The following is a 15,566-nucleotide window of genomic DNA, read 5'->3' as shown; positions in this document are numbered from 1 at the left end:
GATGTCGTAGCTATCGAGTCTTGCTAGGTAGGCCTTGGATCTTATGAACAAACTGCCAAGTCGATATACCTACCGGTCGAGTGGTTCTAGGTAGAGGTGTAATCGAGTAATAGTCGATGCTTACCCTGAGTCTCCTCACAGTGAGAGAGCTCCTTTATCCTCTACTGAATTAGAGACAGCAGATGATCCATCTGCTAGTGAGACATCATCGAGCGATGAATCTAAAGAGGGGTCCACTACAGAGGATATTTATCATATAACTTTGAATGAGCCGATAGAGCCGCAAGATAGGATAAGAGATGCAAATGTGATTGAGTTGGACCTTGGCACGCCGAATGATTCGTGGCCAATTTAATTAGGTTCCATGCTCAGTACAACAGAAAGGGAGGACTATGTGTCCTTGATTCAAGAATTCCGTGACATATTTGCTTGGAGTTATAATGAGCTGAGAGGCATTTCTCCCAACCTGGCGGTTCATACTATTCCTATAAAAGAAGGCAGTTGTCTTGTGCATCAGAAAGTAATGCGTATGCCTTTTGAATTGAGGGACGGGCTGTTTGAGGAGTTACAGAAGTTACGGAAAGCTGGTTTAATCTTCCCTGTATAGCACATAGAATGGTGTTCATAAGTTGTCATCAAGAAGAAGAAAAATAACCAGATCTGACTATGTGTAGATTTTAGAGAGCTAAATAAGCAGACGATTAAGGATTACCACTCGTTGCCATTTATTGACCAGATTTTGGATCAATTAGCAGGTAGGGAAATATATTCGTTCATGGATTGCTTTGCGAGATACAACCAAATGGAAATTGCAGAAGAGGACAAGTTGAAAACAACTTTCATTACTGTCTTTGGTACTTTTGTGTACCATGTGATGGCCTTTGGATTGTGCAATGCACCTGGATCATGGCAACGAACAACAGACAAGACCTTTGGTGACATCTCCCCAGATGAGTTGAAAGTATTTATCGATGACCTAGGGGTGGCCACTATAAGGGAAAGGATGTTGATTATCTTAAGAAAGTGATTTGAGCACTGTAGACAATTTTGTATCTCTCTTAACCCACGGAAGTGTGTTTTTGGAGTGCCTTATGGGCTATTGCTAGGCCATGTGGTCAGTTCAGTAGGGATCTCAACTGACCCTGAAAAGATCAAGGTTATAATTGCTATGAGTCGACCACACACTCCGAAAGAGATACATAGCTTTCTGTCATCGGTAGGATACTATCGAAGGTTTATAAATGCCTTGGCAGAAAGGACGTTGGCATTAATGAACTTGTAATCCTTTAGTTGTCTATTTGTATGGAGCGACCCTTGCAAGGTAGCTTTTGAGGATGTGAAACAGGAGCTAGTAAAAGCACCAGTTTTAAAAGCACCTAAAAGAGACGAAGTATTTTACATATTTTTAGCAGCCACCATACATAGTATCAGCTGCTATTTAGCCCAAATTTGGGAGAAAAAGTGGTATCATCCGATAGCTTTTGCTAGTCAAAAATTGGGCATATCAGAAGTTAACTACACATATATGGAGAAGTTGTGCCTCGCGATGGTATTTGCGACTAAAAAATTCAGGCACTACATCCTCCATGAGAAGGTAGTATTCTATACGAAGGCGGAAGGGCTTAGATTGCTTATGAACAAGCTACAACCGCCTAATCATTTGGCGAAGTGGTTAATCACTTTGCAGGAGTTCGATTATGAGATTAAGAGTAAGCCATCAAGGTTGCAGGGGATTGTGGAATGCCTTGTGGATTTTGAGGAGCTCAAAGAGACTTTGGCTGAAGGAAGTGATATTGAAGAAATGTTTAAAATTGATACAGTTTCTATCCCATCTTGGTATGCTGTTATCATGCATTATCTATCAACATGAGAGACTGGAGCTGGTTTATCAAAATCAGAAAAGAGGAAAATCAGACAACAGGCTTTGAATTTTTCCTTGATTGCAGGGATACTATATTGGCAGGGTGTTGATGATATCTATTGCCGATGTGTGATGCCTGACGAGGTTCCTTTCATCTTGGAAGAGTTCCATGACTCTGCATGTGGAGGGCACTTCGATGGACGGTTGACGGCACAAAAAGCTTTAAGAGATAGATATTAGTGGCCATCCATCTTCCAAGATTCCTTTGAGTATGTTAAGAGATGTGATACCTGTCAAAGACATGACAGCAGAGAGAATAGGAAATACCCACTTATGCCTATCATGGCTATTCTTCCATTTGAGAAGTGGGGCATTGACTTTGTGGGTCCTATTACCCCATCGTCTACTACTCAGAAGAGGTACATTATAGTAGCAACTGATTATTTTACAAAATGGTCAGAAGCACAGGCGATGAGGCAAGACAATGCAAAAAGACTGCAAGTTTTCTTTTAGAGCAGATTATCTACCGTTTCCGTCCACCGAAGGAACTAATGTCGAACCGTGGAACTCACTTTTTGAATAAAGTGATTAAAAGCCTGATTGAAGCTTAGAAAATCAAGCATAACAAAATGACCCCCTATAATCCGCAAGCCAACGGGCAAGTCAAAAGTACTAATAAGCAGCTTTTGGGTATCTCGTCTAAAATAGTCTCTAAGAAGAAACGAGACTGGGACAGGAAGTTGTATGTGGCAGTATGGGCGTACAATACAACGTTCAAGCGAGCTATCGGCCATACTCCATTTAAATTAGTTTATGGGAAAGAGTGTGTGTTACCTCTCGAAATCGAGTTGCCAACCATACGGTTTGCAATTAACCATTCTTTGGGAGATGAGGATTTACTCTTTGAATGTTTCACGACCATAGCCCACCTGGATGAACTGAAATTGTAGAGCTTATTACACCAGGAGGTAGCTAAACGTTGGATGAAGCAGTTGCACGACCTTAAAGCAAAGAAGTATACCTTTAAAAAAGGGCAATTAGTTCTGTATTATGATGCGCATAGGGAGTTGTTTCCAAGGAAGCTGGAACCTAGATGGGATGGCCCCTACAAGATTGTCAGGATAGGGAAAAATAGGTCTACGGCTCTACTAGCTGATCTACAGGGAGTAGAATTTAAAAATAAGGTTAATCTTAATAAGATTAAACCTTATTATTTTTGAGTATGCTAATACAGAGAAAAATGCATTGTAGGACTATGCTGGGCCTGATTTGAGACCTGCAAACGAGCTTAAAGCTGGTTGATGGTGCAGTTAATTCCTTATTTGGAGCACCCATATCTGGAGCAGAGATACCATCAGGGGAAACTCATCTGGTGGAGCAAAGGATACAAAGTGATTGAGCAAGAGGACGTAACCTTTGTATGGGAGATCAAAGTCTTCTGCCATCACTACTTACGAATGATGACAAGTATCCCTGTTGAGTTCAATGAAGAAGGTGGGATGGAGCCATTAGGTCATACTCTAAACATGCTAAATTTCGACTATCATAATTGCGAATAGAGGAGTTCATGAGATGACACGCTATGTAAACCCATTGTGGACGTACACATTATATTTTGATCGAGCGTCCAGGGGCCCTAATAAAAAAGGGAGTGTTGGAGTAGTAATCTGAGATCCCCGACGTAGAGTTACGATGAAGTTAGCTACTTATCTCGGGGTAGGATTCACTAACAATATGGCGGAGTATAAAGCCTTGATTATGGGACTGCATATTGCCAAGCAAGGTGGTATTCGGTGGTTGTTAGTAAAAGGGGATTCCCAGTTGATCCTGAATCAGCTAGATGGGACATACACAGTGCGGAATCCCATCCTTTGTATGTATCATCGAACTACCATGACCCTACTTGAGGAGTTTGAGAGAGTGTCTCTTTAGCTGATTCCACGTTATTGGAATCAGTTTGCGGATTCACTCGCAAACCTTGCTTATGAAGAAGACATTTTTTTTCAATTGTGCCCCTAGTTTGGATATTGCTATTAATAATGAGACATGACCTGGTCTCTTGTGGGGAATGTTATCAGAGCATGCAATATATAGTAGGCGATGGTTGATATGGGTGATGCAAAGAGTAGTCGAGACCAATCTACCGTTGTTATCCTTGACCCATAGGCTGATTAGACAACATGTTATACGTACACCTCTTGCTATATATGCAGGAGGGATGGGTCATAATCTTATGCATTTAGTTTAGGGCTGTGGGTCCTATTTTTTCTCCTTGGAAAGTAGCATATTATTGTATATCCGTACTATTTCGGGGAGGGATGTGTAGGTGCTATTCTGTTTGATTTCATTAGTACAAGAGGGCCAGTTTTGCGAGGGTTTAAATGTTTTATTTCGTTAGGCCAAGAGGGCCAACCAGTTTTTGTAGTGAAATGCTTTATTTCATTAGGCCAAGAGGACCAGTCATCTGTTTAGTATGGGTACGGTTAATGGTTTCTTGTTTTAGTCCTATGCTAGACAGGTTCGAAGAAGAGCTTGGAAGGAGCCTATGTCGTGCGGAAGCTTCTCGTGGCCCTATCAAGGTGATATCTCTCCTTTACGAGTACCGTGTTTTTATGCTATATGTGTCTGTATACTTGTACGAGATTTTCTTTTCTTGTTGGGGACCGACGTCCAAGGCATGAAGTCCCAGGTTTAGGTTAGGTATGTCTAAGGGAGGGTTGAGTAGTCGTTACCTCCTGTAAAGACATTGCCAAGCATCGAAAGACCTGTTTTAGAGGGCAATCCTAGTGACCCTGTTCTACTAGCCTGCTAGGCAGCCGTTCTAGGAGTTCTTGTTAGTTGTGAGGCAATTAGAGAAGCCTGCCAGAGGAGAAATGATAATGATATAGAGGAAGAAAAACCCTGAATATCTCAAAGACAATAAATATATACAAAGGTGTGTAAAAAGGGGTTCTAACCCCTATAAAAATAGAAAAGAAAAGAAAGGAAGATTTATAAGCAGTTGATCATCACCTTGCGAAGGCCTGGTAGGTTCCTCGGGACGTGTCAGACCCGAGGCTGATGCCTTGTCTTCCTAGGGGTGGCATCTTGCTGGAAAAGAAGAAAATAAGGAAGGTTAGAGCAAAAATAAAATTGAGCATCAGAAAAGGATTAAGTGTCGCCTTGCGAGGGCTTGGTAGATTCTTGGGTACCGAGATAGGACTTGAGGCCGATGCCTTGTTCTCCTTGGGTCACTACGCTCAGCTCCCTCCTTTTTACATGCCCGAGTATGGGGAAGTAAAAAGCCTAAAAGAAGAAATGTGCTAAAAGACAATACTTCTTGATTAGGCTATAGGAGTCCTCGCCTAGTAGGAGCTCCTGGTTGTGTTGTCCTTAGTTAGGTAGGTAGTTCAGACCACCACTTAGGGCGACCTCTTTGCTAGTTCTTTTTAGTTTGGCCATGTTGGAGCAGTCGGTTAGTGACTAGCTTCGAACCTTCTGTCAGATTATGCGGAGCCTACTCCTTGTGGATTTCATGCCTTGGTTTTGTCAGGGGGTAGGGTGAGCAGTGTGCTATGTTTTAATATGTATCTATTTTGTATCAGCTTGATGCTTCCTTTGGTTATTTTGTGCAGATCTGTTGTGGGATTCAACGGACTGAGTTGCCCTATCCCGTGGTCGCCAATGAGAGCAGAGTTTTGAGCCCGGGATGTGCCTAAAATTTGCCAAAAAATCCAAAATTTAGGGGAAAAATATTCAACATCGAAGGCGGTGGTTGCAGCTAGGACGATTTTAAGCACCAAGTGAAAGACGACTTTTAAAAGGCGCCCGAGCGACACTTGTGGATTTTTGATAATTTTTCTGACTTTCGTGTGGGATGTCAAGAGTTGCCAGTCAATGCGGGATGTCAAGCCGGACGTGCAGGATTTTTCAGAGCTCGAATCGGAGTCCAGACGAGAAAGGGGCCACAAATTGGCCAAGATACAAAGAGGTGGACAAAACCTTGGACCAAAGGGGGGGGTGCCCTTTGAGATTTTAGCCCCCCTAATTTTTATGAAGAAAAAACGTGGAGAGGAAGCGTGAGATATGGCGGCAACATGGCACCGATTTTTTCGCCCTCATCCTCCCACATGGTGATGTCAAGCTGAATGCAACCTATCTAACCGATGATACCCGGCAACTTCTCCCTCTTGGCTGATCATATCACCGGTCTTCGCATGAGGAATGCCTGTCTGGATGAAGAGAACAGAATCTAGTCTTTCTCTCTCCTCCCTCTCTCTCTTCCCTATGGGCTGTTCATGTGTACCATCTTGAAGGAGGAACCGGGGAAGGAGAATGAAGGAAGTGGTGATGAAGATTTGTGGAGATGCTGAAGATTGAAGTGCAGCATTGGATTGAGAGCAATGGAGACTCCCATCTGCTGGTTATGCAGTCATTCAAGGCATCTCGAGTTACATTAAAACACTGTATGACCATTTTTATGAAGAAAATGAAGGATTTTTGATAGTTTATGATGATAATTATGTTCTTATTGGATGAAAATTTGTTTGTGTGCTGATTGCATCATGAGTAATTGCTACGTATCACAAAATCTTGATTTTGCAATGATTTACATGCTCTATTTAATTCCCATAAACTTGAAATGCGGTTTTTAAGCAGGAAAATTGTAGTTTTTCCGTTTCGGGGGGGTGAAAGGTGTTCCCATGGGGAAAATATAGAAGATAAATCGAATGTTAGTATGCTGAAGTGATTGGAACAAGAAAAATTAGAAAATAGTATATTTTATTTCCAAATAAATTAAGAAATTTAGAAAAATAAGGGAAAAATAGAAATACGTCTTGGAAAATAAGAAAAAATATAATGATTGTTTATGGATGTATGGTAGTGGAAAAGCATGAGGTTTGCCCTATCTCTTTGTCAAAGTTTGTGATTTATCGCTCTCTATACATCAAAACATGACAAAATGAACCTCTACACCTATGCAACGAAAGCAATACCTAAACGTAGGGGGTTGGGATGTTTGAATGGTGTGATTTGCGTGTTGATTGTTGCTGATTTTTTGATGCACATCATGACATAGATTTCATGGTATGTTAATTAAGAGGATAGTAGCACGAGTGTGGTCTCAGTGCTATCCTTACATCGCTACAATGGGTTAGGGAATAAGCATTTGAAAACCTGGTTGTGCACCACGTGTTTCTGATTTAAAATTATGTTTGAGTACTTTAGAATCATCCACCTTTGCATGTGCATGACAATCGTGGTATCGGAATAAAAAAGCTAGATGCATAGCACCTATGTTCAATGACAATGATCCACGCTTGAGTGTGGAAAGGCATCCTAAGCCGTAGGATAGACGTTCATTTCTTGGGGGATTATTTGGTAAGGACACATGGTATCTCCTGGAGACATTTGAAATGAAAGAGTGGAGTTTGTTCCTTTGTTTTATATGTTGAGCAACGCATCAAGGGGCTAATCCCTACGATGTAGGAGAGCTGCAGTGGGGCCGCGGTGATTCCACTGAGAGGTTGCCTCCCATGTATGTGATTATCGTGGTATTTATGGCCAATGTGTATGGGTTCTCCCTCTATGAAGTTTATAGAAAGAGAAACGTTAGACTACAAAACTATAAAACTATAAATGCATAGATTAGGCTTTAGGACAATTTGTCCTTTAGCAGAAGATAGACACTCCTAGCCCGCGAGGCCGTGAGGATGTGTTTGTATGTCATGAACATGAGGTCCAGCTAGTACCATAGCCAGTGCCGGGCCATTTGAGGTCCCATCACAACCTCTTGAGGAAGGCAAAGCGATCTATAGAGAGGCTTTTCGTGAGTAGATCTGCAAGATTTTGGTCAGTCGAGATCTTGACAAGGTCAACAAACTTGTCCTCAATGACCCCACGTATGAAGTGATACCTCACCTCAATGTGTTTCGTCTTCGCATGGAAGACCGGATTCTTGGCTAACTGAATAGAACTCATAGAATCCAAATGCAGTATCGGGATAGCATCAATACCAAGGTCATCAACTAAATGGCCCAACCAAATGGCCTCTTTGCAAGCCTCAGTGGGTGGCTGCAACATACTCGACCTTTGTAGTAGAAAGGGCCGTGCATTTCCGCACGCTGGACATCCAAGAAACAGCACCTCCAGCATACGTGAATACATAGCCGAAAGTGGACTTCCTACTATCTGCATGTCCTGCATAATCAGAGTCAGTGTACCCCATGACTCCTGTATCCTGGCTGCCATAGCATATGCACATATCTGTAGTGTCCTTCACGTACCTCATGATACCCTTCACGGCATCCCAATGCTTCTTGCTAGATGTAGCCATATAGCGTGCAACAAAACCAATTGCAAAGGCAATATCTAGACGAGTGGCTATCATGGCATACATAAGACTGCCCAGTGCAGATGCATAGGGAATCTTGGCCATCTCGGCCTTCTGCTCTTCTGTCCGCGGACAATCAGCCTGTGATACCTTCACATAAGAAGGAAATGGATAGCCAATAGGCTTTACATCCTGCATATGGAAGTGCTCAAGGACTTTATGAATGTACTCCCTCTGTGATAAGTAGAGGAGTCCCTGATGCCTGTCACGTGTAATGCACATACCAAGTATATGAGTGGCCTATCCCAGATCTTTCATCTCAAAGCTCTTCTTGAGCTGAGCCTTAAGAGCATCTAGTTCATCATGAGCTTTCCCTGTTATCAACATATCATCCACATAGAGTACCAAAATCAATAAATAACCATCATGAGCTTTCTTTGTGTAAAGACACTGATCCATAGCACTCGGGATGTAGCCCTATGATTACATAAAGGCGTCAAACTTATGATACCACTCCCTAGGTGCCTGTTTCAAGCCATAAAGACTTTTCTTCAATTTGCACACTAGGTGCTCCCTGCCAGGTTCTGCAAAGCCCTTAGGCTTCTCCATATAAATCTCATCATGCAAGTCCCCATGTAAGAAAGCAATCTTGACATCCATCTCGTATAAATCCAAGTCAAGCTGAGCAACCAACGCCAAGACTAAGCACAGGGTGGTCATCTTAACTATAGAAGAAAAGACCTCATAAAAGTCCACACCATGCTCCTGCTTAAAACCCTTTGCTACCAATCTAGCCTTGTATGCCAGCTTGGGGTGTCTAGGGATACTTTTTAGCTAGTACAGCTAGTTGCATGGCAAAGCCTTCTTGCCCATAGGCAAGGAAACCAAATCCCAAGTGTCATTCTTATGCAGGAAGTCTATCTCAGACTGCATAGCCCTCTCCTAGGAGTGGCTGTCACCCTTGTCCATAGCCTCATCATAAGTGAAAGGCTCTCTTGCATCTATAACTAAGACATAATGCATCAAGGGTTGAAATCTATCTGGTGGATGCTTGTCTCTAGTAGAGCGTCTCACGGCAGGCTCTGCTGCCTGCCCAGGTACCTGTCCAATGCCCTACTGTAGGTTGTCCAACTGGCTGTGCGGGAGCTCTCGGATCCTCCTGAAATATGACCCTGCGGATCTCAACAACTCTCTCAGGCTACCTATGCATCTTGTCTTCATGGAAGACTACATCATGACTGCGGATGACTCTCCACGCCTGCGGATCCCAAAGATGGTAACCCATCTCGCCTACATCCCCATAACCAAGGAAAATGCATTTGACACTCTTGGGATCCAGCTTACTTCTCTTGTCCTTGGGCACATGGCAAAATGCCTCACATCCAAAGACACGGAGATGCGCATAAGAGGGGGGTTTTCCAGTCCATACCTCCTCTGCAACCTGGAAATCCAAACCACTAGAAGTGATCTATTTATGACATGCACAACTGTACTGACTGCCTCAGTCCAAAAGCTCTGTAGTAGGCCTGCATGACTAAGCATATTGCGTACACGCTCTTAGATGGTTCTATTCATCCGCTCAGCCAAACCATTCTAGGGGGGGTGTAGGGGGCAGTCAACTGACGCTTAATACCCCTCTCATCACATAACTGCTCAAAAGCACATGAGACATACTCACCCCCATTATCTGTCCTTAGGCATTTTAGCCTATACCCAGACTGGTTCTCAACCAATGCAAGCCATGTCTGAAGCACAGCCAAGACATCGGATTTCAACTTAATGGGATAAGCACAAACTTTTCGTGAAAAATCATCTATGAATGTAACAAAATACTTTGCACCACCCATAGACTGACAAGGCATGGGCCCACAGACATCCGAATGTACCAATGCCAAGGGCTCACTCATGCGTGGCCTACCAGACTTATGCGTAGACCTAGTTTGCCTGCCATAAAGACAATGCTCACATGAATCAAAACATGCATAATCAAGGGGTGGTAAGTACTGCAAACCAGAAAGCATTTTCATTCCCTTCAAAGACATATGGCCCAAATGGGCATGCCAAAGAGATACATGTGGGATAGAACCCACAGACAAAACATGATCAAGGGAAAAAGCTAATACAATCAAGGGGTAGAGACTGCCAGCCTTGGCACCTCTCGCAATCACAAGTCTGCCACGAGTGATCTTCCATGCAGAGTCTCCAAAACATACATGATATCCTGCATCATCAAGCTGTCCAGCTGACATGAGACTGCATGTCAAAGCAGGTACATGACGCACATCCTGCATAACAAAACTGCTTCCAGAAGGAAACTGTAGCCTAAGATCACCAATGCCCACAATATTAAGAGAGTTGTCATCACCCAAGCACACAGAACCCGAAACAGTACGGTATGAATGAAACCACTCTCGGCAAGGTGTCACATGAAAGGACGCACTTGAGTCCAAGAGCCAATACTGTGCATACATAGAGTGTATCTCTGTCATCTGCGAAGCACTAGAAGAAGTTGCTAGGATATAATCATCATCATCAACATTCTCAGGCTGCATAACATTGATCTCTTCAATTTTAACACTATACTTTGTAGGTACTATGTTGTGATTAGAAGACTTATCCTACACTTTGTCTTTCCCCTTATCTTTGCACCTTTCATTGCGCAATTCATGGCATTGTGGCCTAATATGGCCCTTTTTCCCACAATGGTGACAAGTAACATCTGCATTCCTACCACGGGATTTGCTACGTGACTTCCCAAGAGACTTGAACCGAGATTTCTGAGAATCCCGTCCATGGCCACTACCACTGCCATGCTTTCCATATCCATCACTCCTGCCTCTAAGTGTCATAGCATGAGACACACAAGAGGCATCCAAATTCTTACGGTTAACCTCTTCCTACAGAAGAGCACTCTCAACATCAGATAATTTCAAGGTAGCAGTAGAGGCAAATAATGCAGTGCGGAATACATCCCATGACTCATTAACAGTACCAAGCAAGAAAAGAGGAGTGACATCCTTTGCAAAAGTGATGTCCTACGAAGTCAAGTTCTTGAGTATAGCATGGAACTGGCTCAAGTGAGCAGACATAGTCACATTCTCCTTTATGCACAGATCCATAAGCTGCTTCAACTAATACATCTGACTCGTTGGACTTTTCTTGTCATAAAGATTTTGATCTTTTCCCACAACTGCCATGCACTCTATTCTTCCTCAAAGACATTATAGTGAACCTGTTCTGTGAGAAACAATACAATAGTGGACTTGCATAACTCATCAAGCTCAAGCCATTCCTCATCTGGCATAATTGCAAGCGGATGCCCGCTTAACCTCAAAGGTTTGATCTGCGATTTCTACTCCAACACCTGCCAAATCTGGCTCTTCCAATAAGACTAATTCGTACCATCAAGCTTAGTGATGTTGAAAATAGCATGATCAGTGGTGGATGAACTCGCCATAATGCAGGCTGGAAGACTGTAGATAGTTCAAATCTGCTTGCTGTTTACTATAGAAAATGACCCAAAAATCACCAAAATCGAGGAAAAATGGCGAAGAAAGTGGAATCAAAGCTGCTGTCCACCAAGTACTAGTGAAAGTACATCATTTCAGAGTGTTTCAGCATGAAAAATCCATGTCAGTCCATACATATATACTTGCTGTAATAAATTTTAGATTTCAGTAAAAGAGAGCTAACAGTGCCAAAATCGGATCCCAAGGCAATCAGATACTACCAAGACCAAAGCCGGCATCATGCGGGCATAGCATACACATATGACGGTCGATAAGCATGAATCCAACACCCAAGTATGTCATACAAACATCTGCCAGTGAGTAGGCACATCCCCCAAGCAACGGGGCAAAGTGTTTGTGCCACTACCAAAACTTAACACAAGTAGGTGTCAGTTCACAAAGATACAGATCCAAAACTGAGACTTAGCTCATAAGCATACAGTGAACCAAGACATATGATGTATCATCCCAAACGATAAGAAGTCCCAAAGTCTCAAGTGTCTGTAACTGCTCAATAGCATGTAATGGCTCAATGCATAAAAGTACCACCTACTCAATGTCTGATAAGCATTCAAGAATGCTCCCACTGGCACAAAAGCCGTATGTACGAGCTCAAGAGCTCAAGTCAAAGCAAGACACAGTGCCAATGACATAAGTCTAAGACAATACATCAATAGTATATCCCAAACATGTAGGCGGTAGAGCATCCGTAAGCATGTAAGACATCAAATACATCCCAATCCAAACTCTGACAAGCCAAGTAACATCCAAAATTACTCCAGATAATCCAAAATTCATCCAAGGTGGAGCTTCAATGAGCACTCAAGCTCAACGTATGCATAGGGTAATCAACCATGACATGAGCATCAAGCCGTAGGCAACGGGTATACATAAACCCAAGAAGCATTACTGTCAAAGCATATACCAATGTCAATAAGTGTGGGCTAAAATAAGTTCAAGCTTCCAAAAAGCATCCGGATTCAATGACAAGCTCAAAGTCGTCCCTTGATGATCAATACATCATAGCATAACCCAAGACATACATCTGGAACCAATAGGCATATATCAAAGATGAAAGATAGCTTCAACCCAAGAATATTCAGCATGCATTTACTATTATAAACTGTGTATTTCCAGCCCCAAAATCAGGCCAAAATCATAGCATTACATGTAGCTTCAATCCCCCAATCAATCGGGATGCAATAGGCATCAAACCGGTTATGTAGTCATGTCCAAACAAGCATATGCATACAAATACATGCTGTCGTAGACCTAAAATCTGTTGCAGAAGATTCTGTCATCAGAATTTGGCAAATTTGATATCATCATCATGTTCGGAGCATGCCAAAACCCCAACTTAGACTCTTATCTTGCCTGAATCGGGTTTTGAATGCCCGAGATATGACAAAAAGAGTGATTTTTTGGGCCGGATTTTGAAACATGTGCCAAAAAAACGTGACTGGCTGGGAGGTTTGCTATCCCACATGTCAACAATGGGGCCCAAAGGGGGCACAAATGAGGGCCAAAGAAGGCCTACACCAAGCCTCAGCAAGCCTTGATAGGTTGAAAGCAAGATCCAGGTGAAGGAAGCTCCAAGAGGTGTAAGCTATGGCTGCCCACAACTTGTTTACAACTTGTGAGGCCTGAGAACTGAAGTAAAGCCTAAAGAAAATGATCAAATACCTCTGATGTAATGCCCTAAAGGTGCCCGACAATGTCAGAAAGGTGCTCGCGAAGTCGGGGAGTGACAGGAGCTCGAAGGAGTCGGATATGGCTGCCGGGAAGGAGACCCAAAAGGGAGTGACGGATTGAAGGTTGGACTCGGGAGCTATGGTGGGAGAGCAAGAGCAAGAAAGGGAGAGACTAGAAATGGGAACTCCAACAGTCACAATGTGTGACCGGGCCTTCCTTTATTCAAACTTCCACTAAAAGAATAAAGAATAAAGTGATGGTGACAGGCTCCTGCCACCTGCAATGTGTAGTGGTGGTGACTGTCAGTGTAGTAATACACGAGCGGCTAGACGGAGGTGCCTTTACCCCCAATAGTGGTGTCGGTTGGCACCGGCACGAAGGAGAAAGGCAGGGGGTGTAACAGTGACTTCCCCTTGCCTACGGTCATTGGGGCTACTCTCACGCTGCCACTTGCTTTGACCTCATGGTGGGGACTCAAGGGGTTGATCTCTCCTCTTCCATGAGTTTCCTCAACAGATCTAAGAGTGGCTTCTACCAACTCAGTCAGTTCTTTCACCTTAGCTTGTTGGCTTCCTCCTCCGCCCTTCTTTGCCTTTCCTCTTTTGCCTTTTTTGACTCTTCTCTAACTCTTTCGAGTTCTTCCTCCTCCTTCCGTCATTGCTCCTCCACCCTTCTTGACTCTCTTCGAGCCCTCTTCACCTTGGCCCGCTCCTCTTTGCTCAGTCTCTCCTCCTTTTTTTGGCTCTTGCTGGTCTTCATTTGCTTCTGTGGCTTGGCCGTTTGAGTGAGTGGTATTGCAGGCTCTCCTTCATCGCTTGCCGTCTTTTCGCTCGAGCCTTCTTTCTCATGGTATGGTGAGCTTTGGTGCTTAACTTGCTCTTCCTCCACACCGGCATCCTTAATAGCCTCGTCAATGATTGCAGTGAGGACACCTCCGTATTTGACTATAGAGGCTTTTGTGGCAAGTTTATTTCTTGTGGATCGTGCGGTAGAGGCTGGAGATTCCCCACCAGCTGGTGCTGTGGGCTGGAGCTAGAAGGGCGACTGAACTCCTGATAGTCTTCTGGACAAAGCCATTCCAGTCCACCTCCTCCGGAACTCCTACCGCAATGCGTTCCAGCAGTGGCACGCTGATTCTATTCATGAGTGCATTGTATCTGTGACCCGAGAAAAGAGCGTGGATCATCTTAGCTTGCATCCTCATTGCAGGGTCTGGAATGTCAGCCAGACTGATTCCATCGACCGTGTGCACGTCCTCTTTTCTGACTCCCAGCATGGCATACACATCTCTTTTTGGGCGTCTTTCTTTTTTGGGCACAAGTCCCAGGGCTCTCTTGACAATGTCTACGTTAAGGGGCACTTTCACCCTTCTTTCTTGATCACCCGCCCTCACTGTGACCGTGCCATAGCTCCGTCCTTCATCGGAGCTCCTTAAGAAATCTGCGCACATGCTGTAGTCTACTACCTGTCTGAGCTTCTCTATGTACTTTTGGAGGTTACATTTGTCCACCAGCTCCCTCACGGCCGGCTCTTCCAAGATGGCTTCATCTAGATTCATGGTATGCTTGAATGTGAATTGGCTAAATCCATGCGTCTCGATGTTGATTCCATACTTTGTCAACTCCACTTCAGTGAATGGGAGTCTACCCTCTCCTGCCATGGTAGGTGCCTGTCATCACCCAAGTCAACGTTAGAGTTATAACTTGATTCATTCCTAAGAAAACCCAAGAAAGAATGTGTGTGACAGTTTGCCGTGCGGATTCAGAGGAATGAAACTTAGAAATAATTCACAACCAACATCTATTTCCTCCTTGCATTCTTTCCTATTTGAAATCAGTTGATCACTTTCAGCTTTTATACCTCTTGCTACATCACCTGGTTCGTCACTTAGTTGTCATTTTCCCTTCCCCCCCTTTTTCCCAAGTATTAAGGGAATCCTTTTTAGGATTTGTGAGGGGAGGAGGAAGGCTCGCATGGGCTGTGTGGGGCGAGCTACTTGGCCAACATCCAAGTATAAAGGTTAGGGTTATATTCAAACTGGGCACGACGATCAAGTTCGCATGGTTGTATGGAAGCTTGAGTGATGTAGGTCAAGACATCATGAAAGATGTCCCCGGAGTTGAGGCCACTAGCAACGTGCAACTCCTCTTCCGTGAGGAACTGGTCAATGTATGGGTGGGCCAATACCTGA

This window comes from Lygodium microphyllum, chromosome 10, assembly GCF_053477565.2.
Source record: "Lygodium microphyllum isolate KBCC chromosome 10, Lygodium_microphyllum_v1.1.10, whole genome shotgun sequence".
Classification (NCBI taxonomy): domain Eukaryota; kingdom Viridiplantae; phylum Streptophyta; class Polypodiopsida; order Schizaeales; family Lygodiaceae; genus Lygodium; species Lygodium microphyllum.
This window is presented reverse-complemented; position numbering follows the sequence as displayed.